General features: G+C 32.3%; 1 long non-coding RNA gene across 1 annotated transcript in view; it reads right to left on the bottom strand.

The window, feature by feature from the left end:
• LOC141278215 (uncharacterized) overlaps positions 1-13,381 on the bottom strand; it is a 225,865-nt gene that overhangs the window by 152,585 nt on the left and 59,899 nt on the right. The window contains exon 2 of the long non-coding RNA XR_012330562.1: positions 10,621-10,682. This is a non-coding gene — a long non-coding RNA (uncharacterized lncRNA). The remainder of the gene's footprint in view (positions 1-10,620; positions 10,683-13,381) is intronic.

The raw sequence follows: 13,381 nt of genomic DNA, 5'->3' as shown, positions 1-13,381 counted from the left end.
AAAAAAAAAAAAAAGACTAAAAAGTTTTATAAATGAGTATATTTCAAAGTTATATGGGAATAGAGATTTGGAGATTTAGAAGTTGAGGTGATGGAGAGACAGATTCATGGAACAGTAGAATTTAGGTGTACTTAGAGGGAAGAGCAGGCAGAGATGAAGGGTAAAAGTAATTTTTTTTTTTTTAACACAGAGAGAATGAAAGCAAAGAATAAAGTCACAGAGAATAGATCATTCATTCACTTGCTTCTTCAAATGTTTTTGAGCGTCATGCACTATGTGCCAGCCACAGTGATGTGAAGAGAAGAATGCCTACTCTATGTAGTTTATGGTGGAGAAAACAGTTAAAATACAGCCACAAACATAACTTAAAATACATATTTGAAAATTCATAATTATCACTAAAACAAAAAAAAATTAAGAGAGAGAGAGAATAATGTGGAACAGAGGCTAGTTTTTAGTTGGGTGATAATTTAAAATCTCTTACAGGAAATGGCATACAAACTATGACCTGAAGGAGATATAGGATGCAACCTTGCAAAAGGGCAGGAAAAGGGTCCTTCACAGAGAGAGTAATTTCATAAAGGGGTCAATTCCTAAAGAGGATATGAGAATCCTTAATGTTAATGTATCTAATAAAAGAGCTTTAAGATGCATGATATAAATATTTAAGAAGATAAACTGATGGAACTGCAAAGAGAATTAAACAAATCCATAATTATAATGAGATCTCAACATCCCTCCCTAAATAATTGCTAGAGAAAAAAGAAAATACTAAGAATATAAAACCTTTAGCAACATTATCAAACAATTTGTTTAACTGATAATTATAGAACACTCAACTATAGCAATGTATGCTATTTACATGAACACAAACCATTTACCAAGATAGATCATATTCTAGTCCATAAAAAAGTCACAATAAATATAAAAAGATACACATATGCAAAGGATACTCATTGTACACAATGGAATTAAATTAGAAATCAATAACATAAAGATAAGCTAGAAATTCCCAAATATTTGCAAAGTAAATGATACACTTCTAGATAACCAGTGGGACAAAGAAGATATATAAATGAAAAGTAGAAAGTATTTTAAACTGAATGAAAAAGGAAACTAAGCACATCAAAATGTGTGGGATGTAACTAAAGCAGTACTAAGTAGGAACTTGATAGCACTGTATTATAAAAGAAGGTCTAAAATCCATGACATCAGTTTCTATCTTAAAAAAAAAAATTGGAAGAAGACCCCAGAAATACAAAGAAAGCAATTAAATTCAAACAATAATTATCTGAGTGGAAATTAATGAATAGAAAAAAGAAGAATAGAGAATAGTCAATGAGACAAAAAGATGGCTCTTAGATCAATAAATTGATGTACCTTTACTCAAGTTGTTTGAAAATAAAAACAGAAAAAGCAAAGTACCATTAACAGGAACAAGAAAGATGACATCAAGACACTCTACCGATATTATAGAATAAAAAATGTTATGAATGATTTAACTGGCAAATTTGATATCTTAACTATATAAATAATGTTGATAAAGATATTCCTTAAAAGTCTCAAACTACCAAAGCCCACTCAAGAAGAAATAATTTGAGTAGCCTTACAACTACCAAAATCTTCTCAAAAAGAAAACACCAGATAATAATAATGACTTTATTAGTGAATTCTTCCAAAAATGTAAGAAATATATGATTCTATACAAACTCTTCTTGAAAATTAAGAGTTTATTTTCTCTTATCTGTGAATAAAGAGAGTTTTCATAATCCCCAACTAAGTCTTTAGGTGAGCCTTACCATAGTACCAAAACCAGACACAGATATACTCAAAGAAAGGAAAACTCATAGACTGATATCCCTCAGAAATATGGATGCAAAAATTCTTAACTGGAATTTAAGTATGGTTTAACATTTAAAATCAATCAATGTTATTCACCATATTAGCAATCTGAAAATGTAAAACAAATGGTCATCTCAACAGATACAGAAATAGCATTAGAAAAGATCTGATATCCATTTCTGATTAAAAAATATCTGATATCCATTTCTGATTAAAAAATAACAAACTCTCACTAAACTATAAACAGAAGGGGATTTCCTAAACCTCATCCATGGCATATCTACAGTCACAGTGATAATTAATGGTGAAAGACAATGTTTTTTCATATAAAATTGAGAAGAAAACAAGGATGTTTATTCTCCCTATTCTACTTAACATCATTCTAGAGGTTCTGCACAATACAGTAGGCAAGAAAAAGAAGTAAAAGTCACCTAAATTGGAAAGTAAAAAAGAAAAACTCTCATTACTCACAGATTGCATGACTGTCTATGTAGAAAATCCTATGAAATCTATGAAAAGCAACTAGAACAAGTAAGTACACTCTGCAAGTTTGCAAGATACAGGAACAATATAAGAACTCAATTCTATTTCTATATGCTACTGATGAAACATCAGAAATTGAAATAAAAATACCATTTACAATAACATCAAATGTGAAATTAATACAATTATTTTAAACATAACTTAAACTCTGAATTTTAAGAATATGTTTAGTTAAATACAAAAGAGCTGGTGTTGAGATAGTTTGAATGTTTCCAGAATTTCCATTTAGAATCTCCAGTTGACTTAAGTGGCTGCTGTCTTCTATCAGCCTTAGAGCTCTCAGTTTTTATTCCTATTTCTAAAATTTGAGCCATATTTTTTTCATGTATGTTCATAGAGCTCTATTTCTAACTCTATCCAGCTATTTATCAGTTATACTAAGTGTTCAAATTTGATTTGTAAATGAATGAAAATGGACAGAGGCAAAGGTGAATTTCCTACATAATTTTACTAAGAGTTGAAGAGGATAAATCCTTGAATTAAATATCTGTATTTTTCAGTGAAAAGGTAGATCTGAGCGGAAATACACAGTAAGAAGAGAATTTGGATCAGAGACCCAAGGACTGACCTTCAGGTAGCCCTATTGCATAGGGCTGGCTCAAGTGTTATCTGGAGTAACACTGAGAGCAAGTTGTGGAGAAATAAAGACAATACCCAATCAGTTATTATTATGTTAGACATCTCCAGACTGTTCATAACTCAAGTAGTGGCTGACTTATATTTATACAGGCTCACTTATATGTACTAAGACTCTTTTGTCTTATAGAATGGATACCATGGAACTAAGTTAAGAAAAATAAATAATAAATTTCCGTATCTAGATATTTAATTTTACTTCTGCAAAACAGAGCATTCTACATCATGAAATATAAATCTTAATGGATGTCCTAGAGGCCTAACTTTTTATGCCTTTTTTTGTAATTACTAAAATTAGTATTTCTAAAGTGATATTATCTAAAATACATCTTATAAATGACTGTGTTGTTTTTTAACATTGATTCAGTAGCTTAAGGTGCATTCCAAAGTTGCACCTGTGTAGGTGAACTTAAAATGCGTATTATTCAAGAATAGATTGTTGTAGCTTTTTCATAAAATTAGAGTTCAAAATGAAATTGTGTTTTATAAATGCACAAAAATCAAATGTGATTATTATAATAGAGAAGGAGAAAGATGTAAACTCAGTACTGTTTATCTCAGTGCTGAGATATTTTGCTGTTTGACATTAAATAATTTGTTATATAAATTGAGGTTAAATCTAATAATAAATAACTACCTGTCAGCTCTATCATACTTACAGCTTAATTTGAAATAACATTAATTGCTTTAATTTATATTACAAGAACATACTGAATGCTCAATTTTATTTCAGGTATACAAAAATGTACTGCTTATACTTCTCTAGTTCATAAGTCATAAAGTGTTTATGCTATTTCTAAATGTGTTTAATGTTGTTCCTCTCCTGAGCTACACTGATTACAGTGTAGAGATAAGAGTAGTTATCTCTGACATGCAGAAGATTCTCCTCTGCTTCTTTTTAGGGGTGTGGAGGAAGCAGACAGTTATACATCACCATTATGTCTACACTAGCAGTAAAATATCTCTTATGTGAATATGATATAGTATTTTACAATCAGACCAGCAGGAATTACTTTATGTTTTTACAAAGACAGTAGTCCTTATTTCAAAAGACAATAATTTCTTGCTTCAGCTGTGTTTAGCAGTTTAAATTTGACATCACTCTTTCCTTCATTTAAGTTCTGCTATATGTATATATTTTTTCAGGGTAAATTTTACTCTGTACTTCCTCCTACAGTAGTAAATAGAGTTGGCCCTAGATGTCTGCTTTAGCAGACAGTGTTTCAGATCATCTTCAGACACAGCAGATAATTTCCCTCTGACCCTGTCCTAAGGGTAAATGATACCACTTTTTAGAGTGGCTGTTGTTCACCAGAACTGTTGTTTATTTAGTAAATAACTTGCCTACTTCCATTCATGCCTATTATACAATAGGAAAAGAAAAAGATGTTTTCTCTCTCTGGCCACCACCCATCCCCCATCCTGTCCAATTGCACGTTATAAACACGGAAAGAGGAGAAACTGTTGTCATGGAAATCCATCCAGAGTTTCATTAACTTGCCTTTTATAAGGTATCATTTTATACCTGTGTTGAATTTGTATGTTGCCTTAAAGATACTAAGAACTGGAATGGAAACAGGAGTAGACCTTGACTGAGCAGGCACACTGTTTACTTACAAGAAGAATTACGCCATGTGCTTTTCTATAGTAATAGAAATAACGTGTAAATATTTTCCAAACCAAGAAATAATGCCTGAATTCAGTATTTATCCGTACCAAAATACTTGCATTTCTATAATCACAGGCCACCTGGTTATTCTTTGTACATTGTTCCCCTGTGTGAATGAAATTCACTGTATGTTCTCATGGCAAATTCCTGTTAATTACTTGAGAAACAGGTCAAACATTTTTTACTCTGGGAAGCTTCCTTGCCTTTTTCTTCCTGAAGAAAAGTTGGTCAATTTTTTTTTTTATTATTATACCACGACAGTAGTTCCATTACATTCGCCAAACTCTAATATCTGCCCTGCCTCTTAGCACATAAGCAACTACTGGACAGGGAATATTTGTTATTCATCTTTGCTTCACTAGCACCCAACAGGAACCCAGAACATGGTGGAGGCTCCATCTTGTTAACGAATAAATGAATGAATGAATGAATTCAGCATCACTGAGATAAAAGAACTGGATATTAAGTCAGATTCCATAAACACTATGAATGCTCACTAAATTATGTATTATAAGCCAGAGAAATTTTATTCAATATGCAATGAATAATAATTAATAATAATAAATATGCTCTATTACATGCCTGGCTCAGTGCTAACTAAATGCATTGTGTCACCTAATTACCAAACCTCATAAATATTAAATTAACGTCCATTTTATATACAAAGATATGCAGACTGAGAGGTTAAATAACTTAAGATATTTATGTAAATAAAAAAAGATATTTATGTAAAGGCAACAAAATCAAAAATAGACAAGTGGGAGGACTACGTTAAACCAAAACCTTCTGTACAGCAAAGGAAACTATCACCAAGTGAAAAGGCAACCTACCAAATGGGAGAAAATATTTACAAATCATTTATCTGACAAGGGGTTAAGGTATAAAATATACAAAGAACCCATACTATCCAATAACAAAAAGAAAAAAAATCTAATTGAAAAATGGGAAGAGGATTTGAATAGACATTTTTCAAAAGGAGATATACAGATGACCAACAGGCACATGAAAAGAAGCACAGCATCACTAATCATCAGGGAAATGCAAATCAGAACAACAACCAGATGTCACCTCAGATGTGTTAGAATGGCTATTATCAAAAAGACAATAAATAACAAGTATTGACAAGGTTGTAGAAAAAATGGAACGCTGGTACACGGTTGGTGGGAATATAAGTTGGTGCAGCCACTATGAAAACAACATGGAATTTTCTCAAAAAATTAAAAATAGAACTACCATATGATCCAACAATTCCACTTCTGGGTATTTATTCAAACAATACAAAAACACTATGTCAAAAAGATATATGTACGTCCATTTCATTGCAGCATTATTTACAATAGCCAAGATGTGGAAACAACCTAAGTGTCCATCAGTGGATGAATGAATACACACACACACACACATGAATATTATTCAGTCATAAAAAGAAGGAAATATTGCCATTTGCAACAACATGAATGGATCTCGAGGGCATTATGCTAGTGAAATAAGTCAGGCAGAGAAGGACAAATACTGTATGATCTCACTTATACATGAAGTATAAAGAACAAAAAAAAGAAAATGAGTTTACAGAGATTCAGAGAACTGACTGGTAGTTGTAAGAAGTTGGCCAAAATGGGCGAAGGGAGTCAAAAGGTATAAAAGTTCCAGTTATAAAATGTTAGTCCTGATTACATAATATATAGCATTGTAACTATAGTTAATAGCACTGTATTGCATATTTGAAAGTTGCTATGACAGTAGATCTTATAAGTTCTCATCACAAAAAGAAATTTGTAACTATGTATGGTGATGGATGTTAACTTAACTTATTGTAGTGACCATTTTGCAATATATACAAATAACATTATGTTCTATAACTGAAGTTAGAATAATATATGCCAAGTATACCTCAATTAAATATTCATATATATGATATACAGTAGGATATAGAGCTCCTATATCATATATATACACATATATATAATTTCCTACTCTATGTACGTATGCATATATGTATGTATCTATCTATCTATCTACTTCTAAATTGAGCCCAGTCAGTCTGACTCCAAAGCCATTATCTAAAAACTGCAGACTAGAGTAAATGAGAATTGCATAGGATTAGCACTTTAAAATTGTTTAGGCTTGTTTAGGTTTGTATAACTTGGAAGTTATAATATTTTAAGTTAACTATTATAGATATAGCCATAAAATAGATATTGAAAGCTATAGTGTTTAATTCACATTAATAAATTAATGTTTTTCATCATTGATTAAAAGTCAGGTCACATGGAATATGAGCATAGCCTGAAGTAGAATCTCTCATTAGTACTAAACTAATCAATTGAGTGATTTTATTGAGCTCTTACCATACATTCTCTGTTGTGCCTGGATTTAGGTATGGAGGATATGGAAGAGAATTAGGGAGAGTATCGCTACTTTATAGGTGAGTAATAATCCCATTGGTTCATTAAAAGCTATTCAAATGAAACAATTAGGAATAATACAAAATTTTTATATGCTTTGGACTTTTCATTCATTTCTTGCCAACATGTCAGTTCCTAGATCTTTTATTCTGGTTATCTCTTCTTCTCTTTTAGATCTAATATTAACTGTAACTTCTTTCAGGATATCTTAATTCTTAACATAGGTTAGGATATATTAATATGTTTTTTCCATAGCAACAATGTCTATAACCTAATGATATGTTACTATGCTGTAATCCTCCCTCATTTCTCTGTTTTTTCATTAAATCAGAAGTTCCATATGTAAAGGAGTAATTTGTTCAACACTGTATCCATAGTGCTGAGAAAGTTCTATTAGTAAGGGAGCTTTGCATTACAGATTCATGTAGAAAATAAAAGCTATGGGAAGGGGCAAAGGAAAATATGTTTCAAGGAAAATCAGGAGTCTTGTGCAATAAAACCATGAGTCTGTTTGGGTACCTGGGAAATACAGGACTGGATTATGAAGGGTAGTGAAAGGTAGGGTTTAAACTTAGTGAGAGGGACTCTCGTAGAGTGTATAGTGTAGAAATAAACAATAAATGTTCTATTTAAATAAGAATAATCCGGTAGCCTAAAAGAAGAGTTGATGGGAGCAGAGAAAGCCTGAAGTTAGACAGAGAAATTAGGACAAAAGGTAGGAGACACTCAGGCAATAGATGCCATCATAATTATCACAGCTGTTATTTATTGAGAGCTCACTGTGTGCTATAGGTTTTACTAAGGTCAATTCCTTCACTATGAGACTAGTATTATTAGTCTAATTCTACATGCAAAGAAACGTGACACAAGCTAAATGTGGTAAGGACATTCTAAAATAACTTCAGTGATCCTTCCCTCCTAATATTCACCACACTTCTGTAATCCCTCTCCTTGAGTTTGGGTTAGATTTGCTGACTTTCTTCTAATGATGTCAATAACAAAAATTCATGGCAGAAATAGTTGGATGCCATTCCAGAGACTAGATTATATAGCTGTAGTTTCTGTTTTGCAAGCCCCCTTCTCTCTTTGGATTATTTACTCTTGGGAAAATCAGCTGCCACATCATGAGGCAGCCCTGTGGAAAGGGCCATGTGAGTGAGCTCGGAAGCAGATACTTTCCCCGATCTAGAGAAGCCTAAAAATAAGTGCAGCTCTAGTCAATATTACTAACTACTGACTTCTGAGATACCTTGAGCCAAAAACACCCAGCTAAACTGTTTCCAAATTCCTGATCCACAGAAAAACTGAGATAATAAATGTTTTTTTTCTGTTTTAAGTACTGGAGTGAATTGTTACACAACAATTGATAACTGACATAGTAAATGAGAAAGGATTTAAACCTAGACTCCTGAGTTTGAACTTTTCACTGTCTAACCAAGATGACATTGAAATAGAATTCCTCAAGATGAGGATGTTAAATTTTTTATTTCAAAAGTTGAAATGTGAAGAAATGTACATAGAATAATAAAAGAAGTGTGCCCACTGTATAAAATTAATAAACATACTTATTTTTATTTTATTTTATTTTTAAAATTAGAGAAATCCAATATCACTAATAAGTTATGCTGAGTTTACTACATACTGCCTTTATGGTATTTCCAACACAGCAGTTACAACTTCAGTATTCTCTACCTTCAGCAGAACAAGAGGAAGAATGAGAATGCTGACACTTTCAGGGTCATAATAGTGATATGGAAAACAAAACTTGTTCCTTGAAATGAATCATTAATAAAGAAAATTCTTTAGCAACTGCTACAATGTGACTACCCAAACTCTTTTAAAAGGCAGATTTTTGTCCACAGTGCAAGACCTGATGACTCAACCAAATCTTGCCTTATTTGTTTGACGCAAGCCACACATATGGACTTTGAGTGAATGGTACAGGCAGTGTACACAATGTGTTTGTGTGTCCATGTATTTGTTGTGTAGGATTGTGGTAATCTGAAAATATATGTAGATACTGCTTGCATTCAAATTACTTAGTCTAACTAACTTACAGAGCCTTCCTGACAACCTCATTTTCCTGACATGGATAATTCCCATTTTTTTTTATGAAAAGCAAGTGTCTTAGATCTCACTTACGTTTGTATACCTTTATTTGTTATAGTTATATTCCTCTTATTTAAATGCCTTCTTTAAATGTCATATGTAAATTATATTAGTTTATTATATGATTACCATATTATGTTTATGTGCATAAATATAAATATTTTTACCTTCATAATTACGTTAGTTATCAAAACAGAAATGGGTTTTTAGAAGCTAGACAGCTGTTTTAGTTTGTAAAACAAGTGAAACTTGACAATAAACTATGTGCTTTAAATTTCCTTGGTTTGCAGTCCTGTTTACTAGGGCAGCAGCACTGTTCTTCTTATGTTCATTTTTTTATTGTGGTAAAAGATACATACCATGAGATCTATCCTCTTAACAAATTTTTAAGTGTACAGTGTAGAACTGTTAACTATAAGTACAATGTTGAACAGATCTCTAGAAACTTTTCATTTTGCTTGACTGAGGCGCTGTACAAATTGAATTATAGTCCCTCAGTTCCGTCTCCCCTCAGCCCTAGGCAACTACCATTCTACTTTCCATTTCTATGAGTTTGACTACATTAGATACTTCATTTAAGTGGATGAATCTTGAGTACATTATGCTAAGTGAAATTATCCAGTAACATAAGTACAAATCCTTCAAGATTATCATCATCTTTGAATCAACAAATTCCTTCTAATATTTTACTATAAACACAAAGTGGCACATACACTCCCAAACCAAACACTCATACACAGGCAAACTTTAAAGAGCCCTTGTTTATTATCCTATACCAAGCACTGAAAAACAGGATAAAATCAGCATCAAGCCTTTCCATGTGACAGCTGTGTACCTACAATCTGAATGAATTAATTTAGATTGTCCAGTCATTGTATATTTTTTAAGATCTGATTCAGACCGTTTCAGAGTTCACCACTCCACATTTTACTGGTTAACCAAACAGATAAGCCCGCACTGTTCCATCCTGCCTTACAACTCAGTAGAGATGAAGGCCTGAACTGGCATTCGATGGACTGGTACTCTTAGGCATTTCAATAATATACTGAAGAATATCAATGTAACTTCAGAAATATTTATTTGAAAATTGAATGGAACAGAGATCCAAAGCTTAATTTTATTATAACTTAAGCTACTAAAACACTAAACAAAGGGCAGAGGCTAGAGAAAAGATACAAATGCTACTGCACACCTGAAACCTACACAGTTAGACAGTACCCCTCCCCTCCCATGCAGCGTTGTACCCAGTTAATAAAAAATAAATTCAAGGTAGCACAAAAGCAACCCAAAATGCACCACTGTCTGTCGTTTCTACCCTTTTCTACTGTGTGGTATTTTTCCAACTGCTAGAAGGACAGACTAAAAACTAATTTTAAGACACATATACAAATAAGAAAAACACAGCTGTTTCCTTACCTTGCTAGGTCCTCTGGTCTGTATATTCTCCTTTTCTCCAAAACCTATCACCAATCAGACATCTAGAAAAAGAGAAAAAGAAAGAAAAAAATGGGCAAAGCCTCAGAAGCTTTTTATTCTTTCTAAATAAAGTATTATGAAAAATTTTTGTTTGTTTGTTCTCTTTAATATACTCAAACATGCAAGCACAAAATTTGTTTCAAAAGATTGACTATTTGAAAACCTGACTGCTATGGACTGAACTGTGTCCTCCCAAATTCATACATTGAAGCCTTAACTCTCAAGGTGATAGTATTTGGAGATGGAGCCTTTGGGAGATAATCAGGTTTAGATGAGACCTTGAGGGTGAGGCCCACTCAGGGGAATCACTATCTTTGTAAGAAGAGGAAGAGACACTAGGTTCTATCTCTTCACCAGATGAAGACAGTGAAACTGCCACCATCTCCAAGCCAGGAAGAGAGTCCTCACCAGGAGCCAAATTGGCTATGGTATTTTATTATAATGTCAGAGCTGACTTAGAAACTGCCACATAATTTAGTGAAAAAAATAGATTAGAGCATTACCCCAAGGTAACTCACGTAGTTTACCATCTTTTGGTAAAGCTTAATTTTACTGTATTTAGTTAGAAAACAAAATGAAAACACCTATGATAGTACCCGTGTTCTAGGTTCAATAGTTTTATTGTTATAATTTCTTCCATACTACCCAAATTAAAAGTAAAAACCAGATTCATTAAAACATCATATTCTGTTTTCCTTACTTTATTCAATTTCCCAGTAAAAATCGAATCAGTTAAGTAGCAGAAACAATTACATGAGAATATTTTCCCCATCTCATTTATTCAAAATAAAATAAAAATAATTTTGTTCAAATCTAATTATCTCAAATAGAATAGTTTATCATTGTTCTAAAATTCAACAGTACTAACATAATAAAGACTATGACAACACAATTAACTGATACCTGGAAATAGAAATAATGCCAATTTCCATTTTTTCTAGGAAATAATGTATAATACTGTTTTTACTTCATGGTATCAATAGCTAAATATATTTTATTACAATTCTGACTTGTGATATCTCTTGAGTCTAAATCTTTCTCTACTTAAATTCTTAATCTCCTTAGTTTTTTATATTAAAATATTGTTATCCTCTTTCATAACTTTGGTACCAATAATTTAAGTGATGTTTTAATTATTTCCATAATTTTATATTTATTGTCTTTGCCAAATGCAAAGATGATCACTCCAAATAAAACTTAATATCTCATATACTTATTTTGGATGAATCAAATAAATTATTATAAAACCATGAAAATAAAAGATCATTGAAATTTATATGATTAATAATATGTGGTATTAAGATCAGTTCTAATAAGAACAGCTGAAATTTCCAATAATATAAATACTGATCACCATTTCCTCTAATCTTTCTGCTTTTTTGCTTTTCCCTTTTTGTTTCTTTGTTCCTTCTTTTGTCCAAGAAAGACAGATCACATTAATCCTAGCAGAAGGTCCTGACAAATCTATCCACCAAGTCATTAGTTCAACTACAACACAGTCAGGCTAAATGATGGCTTCACAGGGGCATTTGTTACAAAGTCAGTTAGCTACATTGATTAGCAAAGCACAGACAGGGACATTCTCATAAAATTCCAGCAGAAAATACAACAACAGAAGGACATCTGGTATGATATTTTTAAAACTTGCTTCTCTATTTGTACAGGGAGAGAACCTTAAAAATTACTTCAGTTATTTGAGACATTAATGTTAATCATGGCTCACAGTGAATGATTTTAAGCTTGAACATATATTTATTCAAGTGTGAACATATCTATGTACATAGATACCACATGCCATCAAAAGATATTTTCTGTCAAAAATTACTTTCCATTAATCTTTATTACAAACATGATATATCAGTATTGCTTTAAAAGTGGGCAACCTGAATGTTTGGCAGAAGGATAAATCCTTAAGTGCAAATACTTTCTGTATGTTTTAATTATCACAACTTTGATAACCTGAAATACATATTAATTATAAAATATTTGACAATTTTTACCTACACTGCTTAAGTAGCAGTTAAATGTTGCTCATCTTCCTTCTTCTGTCTTTGGAGGCAACAACGTCAAACCCAGAAGGCAATAATTTTTGAAATCCAAACACTAAAAGACATGCCTTTGTATGTATCTAAGATAGAGTGTCATGTGGAAAGCAAAAAAGGGACAGACGGGGTGGAAATTGAACTGCTTTCTAGTCTTTTTGAACAAAATGTACACACTGTGACTATTAGATTGGATTTAAATTAATGTTCAAAGAACCAAATGCCTATTCAAACATAACCTTATAAACATTCAGAAGGCTCTTTCAGACTGCTTAGAGACAATAATAGCCACAGACTTAAAAATGAATGAATCTTGTTAGGTCTCCACTCTATACAAGTCTGAGTTATTAAAAGTAGATTCTAAGACATGATTACATGTGGAAGAAATTTCTTGGGGATGGGAGCAGGAGAGAGCCTTCAAACCATGATGCAAGTCTGACACCTACAGAAGGAAAGAGAGAAGAAAGATGAGTGAATGGAAAAAGTTTTCAGACTGCAGAAACCAAGTTTCAAGAAATTTTTGGCTAATGCAATGAGTTTTCCTCCCAGAGTTAGCTATTGGAGGAGTTTACATCTGGAGGAGTTCACATGAGCCTGCTTAGTACCTCTGTCATGTTCAGTGATGGCCTGTGAGCTGCCTGGGGAATGTGTGTCCACAG

This window comes from Tursiops truncatus, chromosome 3 (genome assembly GCF_011762595.2).
Source record: "Tursiops truncatus isolate mTurTru1 chromosome 3, mTurTru1.mat.Y, whole genome shotgun sequence".
NCBI classification, from domain to species: domain Eukaryota; kingdom Metazoa; phylum Chordata; class Mammalia; order Artiodactyla; family Delphinidae; genus Tursiops; species Tursiops truncatus.
The sequence above is the reverse complement of the archived record's forward strand: the minus strand, read 5'-3'. Positions and strand labels throughout refer to the sequence as shown.